The sequence below is a fragment of the Delphinus delphis genome, chromosome 14, assembly GCF_949987515.2.
Source record: "Delphinus delphis chromosome 14, mDelDel1.2, whole genome shotgun sequence".
Classification (NCBI taxonomy): Eukaryota; Metazoa; Chordata; class Mammalia; order Artiodactyla; family Delphinidae; genus Delphinus; species Delphinus delphis.
The window spans coordinates 14,686,921-14,691,201 of record NC_082696.1 but is presented as its reverse complement, the minus strand read 5'-3'; positions in this window follow the sequence as shown (position 1 = coordinate 14,691,201).

Genomic DNA, 4,281 nt, shown 5'->3' with positions numbered 1-4,281 from the left:
GCCGCCGCCTCTGCTTCTCGCTGCTGCTGCTGCTGCTGCTGCCGCCGCGGTCGGTGTCTCCGGCGCGGCGGCGGCGGCGGCGGCGGGGCTTTTCCTGTCCGGTTACGTTAAGGTCACATGACCGAGAGAGCGGAGCGACTAGTGCAAAGAGGCTGAGAGCGGCTCCCGCCGGGGGGGAGAGGCGGCGAGAGAGCTGTGGCGGCAAGAGCCCCCTCCGCCCCCCCAGCCGCCTCCCCTCCCCCCGCCCGCCTCCGCCTCCTGCTGCTCTGCCGCCGCCGCAGCCGCCGCCGCCTGCAGCACTAAGTACGCTGCCGCTCCCACCCAGGCTCCGCGCTCTACTCCAGCCAAACTTCTGCAGACCATGTGCAGCCGAGGCGAGGAAACTTCTCTCCACCTATTGGGGCTGGAGGCTTGAGTCACAAGCCCCATGTTTACATGAAGTGTTAGGTAGGACAATCCTGGAGATGCTCGGGGAAGGGATGGAGAATTACTGCTTGGATCCTTCTGCAAGCTTGTGCTTGACATCTCTGGCCTATAGCTTTGTCCCTCTGCTTCCCGTATTAGCATAAATTTTAACCTTGAAAGACTTGAAATGGATTGGACTTGAGAACCAGGGAGATAGTTGTGAAATTACTAATACTTTTTTTTACCGCCAGTGGTAATTGAGAAGGCATACTGGAGTAGACATGCTTGTTGGTGCTGTGTGTAGAGGTAGAAGTGCTTCCTTGCAGACCAGATGAGTGTGATGTAAGACGTTTCTGTTAGGATTGAATTTGGTGCTTATTTCAGTAATTGGGTTTTAGCTTATGAAGCTTTGGTCCAGAAAAGTCGAAGTCTGCAAAGCGTGTTTGTTACTTACGAACAATTTACTCTCCTTTTAAGCTTTGGTCTCTGAGATATTGTTAGAGTGGCTTCCAGAGTTGGCCATTCTGTTAAATTTAGAGGTCCTGAAATCTTTTAACGGTGAGGTCCTGAAACATGGTAACAGGGCAAGCATGGGGTTTAATAGTCATTGATGGTCATTCTTAACATGTTAAAGTTTACTTTTGCGTCGTTGCCATTTTGCTAGAATTTTATTTATATCTTTAGAAGTATGATTTAGTCCTTTGAGGAGTGCATTTAACGATTTGTTTTACATATCTAGGATTTTGAAGACTTAAAAAAGAATATGGCTTGATTTGTAAGAAAATGGAGGCAGCAGTTCCTAGGCTACTCTGGTTTTAAAGCATGCTATCCTGGATATAAGCTCCTTGATTTGATGTGGAGCCCATTTTGGTTGACACAGCCAGACCTAAGCACAGTGCCCTGGCACGTAGTTCACAAAATACTTAAGGCAAGTTTATTATCTTAAGACAGTTAATTTAACATACAGCAGTGTCCCTGCTAAAAATCTGCGTGTGATTCGGTAATCCAGTCGTACCTGGGGCTACTGATGACTAATTCCTTCTTCTTTGAAGACAAAATAAGCAGCTGTGTAACTTTAGTGGTCCAGAAGTGAGTAATAGATTTAGTACATACCTGCCTTGAACTTTCTTGTTCTTTGATCAGCTAGATAAATGACTTGTGAATGGCTAAATGTCTGCCTTGCAAAACCAAATTCTGACCCTGCTATAAGCATTTCTGGTGCACTATCACTAAAACATCAAAGTTGGCCATTAGACTGGCATGCCAGTTTCCTTGGATTTGCTTTACAGTTGAGATCTGTTTCATCTCATTAGGAAACTAAAGTGATTTTGATTGGTAGACATCGTTAGAGATCTTTGGGTTCTTAATTCTTTTAGACTTTGAACTTTCAAGTTTATGGTCTGATGAGTGCTTACATGGAGAGTGAACTGATTTAAGAGAAACCAAAGGAAAAACTGAGCAAAACTAATGCTGAAGTTTTAGATGAAGCCATAGGGCAGAAACTTGGCTATGTGTCCCAAGTATTTGGCCTTGAGTCAGAGTAACTATGCTTATTCTTAAGATCAACAAATATTTTCTCAGTACCGTACTCTATATTATTGTATAGAAATAAACCCTGGGGTTATTCCTGAAACTGAATCTCTTTCCTAGAGAAAGTGCTGTCAGGAGCATCCTAGTCTTTTCTTTTAGAGCTGCTGCTCTGGAATTTAGAACTGGGGTGGCTTTGCTGCTAATTCTTGGAAGGCATAATGATGGATACTTGGATTTTGCCAAGTATGCCAATTATTTTGATTTTTAGTCACCATCATCAAGTAAAAGCATTATAAGGAGTGCTATACAGACTATATCTGCTATCTACAACTGGTTGAAGTAGAAACATTTTGATGGATACATATGCAAAGGTTGGGGAGAAAACTTAGTTCTTGCAGAGAATGGCTAGTAGTCTGTCCGGATTGGGCCAAGGGAAGCTGTCAATTAGTCTGGTTATGGGAGAGCCACAAATGCCCTGAGTTAAGTAATAAGAAAAAGAAGTTAAGTCATCTGTTTAGTGTTTGTGTACTGATCTATTTTTCATTTTGAAAATAAATGCGGCAAATTGGGAGTTCAAAAATAGTTTCACACATTTTACCTCAAAGAAAATCTCAGTGCAAGCAAATAATCAAGTGGACTCATCAGAAGTTACGTTATGCATAAATATTCTGCAGAGTCTTGTGTTGCTGAAAGTTTTGATATGTGTTATGCTGAGGTACAACCAGAGATATATGCACTTGCTTGTGTTCTGAAGAGGGATAGTTCCAGGGAGACTTGGACAGTGGGCAGAAAGCAGTTTAACAGTACTGTACTTTGGGTTTTTTTGGGGGGGGGGAGTGGGCAAAAATTTGTGTGCGCTCAGGTTGAAGATGGAATTTCCTTTAACACTGATGATGAAAGTAATAGTAAGAGAAAGTAATACATGTGGGTACATCCCAGAGCTTCTTCACTACATAATTTTTTGAAGAATGTCTTATGGGTAATTTCTTAAATTGGGAGAACGACATGCTTTTTTACATGCTAGATTTCTAAGTCTAGGGTAGATGCCACACCTGTGTTTGCAAGCTTAACGTGTAAGTCAGAAAAGATGTATTTTGTGTGTCTTAGATTTTGTTGCTTTTGTTAAAAAGTCTGTAGAAGATGCTTATTTTATAGTTGATTGTTACTGAGACTGTATTCCTTCAAGGATTCCCTGTACTTTAGCAATTCTTTTTTGTTTGTTTTAAACCTATTAGCGTAGGCATGGGGGTTTAAAACTTTTCCTGTTGAGATTCTAAAAAAATATATTTTATTAAATGCTACCTGGTACACACACATATGTAAAGTTGAAACAAAATTTTCAGGAAATAGTACTTGTTACTATGGGTATATACTCTGCTATCTTTTGTTTCATTTTTTAAAAAAAAATTAGCTGATTGTGGTACCTTAAATTGATTTCATAAATCACAAATGGATCAGGGTCCACAGTTTGAAAAAACTGGTATTTCAGTTTTTAGTATTAGTTGCTGTTACAAATTATCCCAACACTTAAGTGGTTTAAAACAGTGAACATTTGTTTATCTCTGAATTTCTGTGGGTCAGGAATCTGGAAGTAGCTTAGTTAGGTAGTTCTGGGTCAGGGTCTTTCATGAGGTGTTTTTTATGTCAAGAAGTTGACTGAGTTAGGATCTGCTTCCAGGGCGGCTTACACTCCAGCGGGTTAGTAGTTCTCGGTTCTTCTCTCTGGGGCTGCTTGAGTGTCCTCACAACATGGTGGTGGTTGGCTTCCCCCAGAGCAAGGGATCCAAGCAAGAGCGAGGAGACATCACCATCCGCCACACGCTGTTAGTTAAAAGCAAGTTACTCAGTCCAGCCTGCAGCCAAGGGGAGAGGAATTAAGCTCCATGTCTTGAAGGGAAGAGTCTCAAAGAATTTATGACATTTTAATAACTACCACAGTTCTATATTTTTCCTGTTTATGGATGAATTAGGATTGAACCAGAATTCTTGCTGAAGTCAATCTGTAAGTAATTATCTTAGTTAATTAAGTCAGTTTTTTCTCTGAGGGCGTTTAGTCACACTCCTTCCTCTAAAATTTGAGAAGACAGGCTCAAAGAAGTTAGGTAATTAACTAGCCAAGCCCATTCAGTCTAGGAAAACGAAACAGATTTTCTCTGACTTTTTGTCATGAGAAAATAATAATCTGTGTGCTGATAGAGATGAGAAACTTGGCTGATTTTTTAAAAAAAATCTTTTCTGAAGAAGTTATAGTGTGGGACTTTTGTTCTCTAGTCTTGCAGCTTATATTTTTACATGATCATAGTTATAGTGTCAGTTTATTTGGTCTCTGGATAATGCTTGACGTCT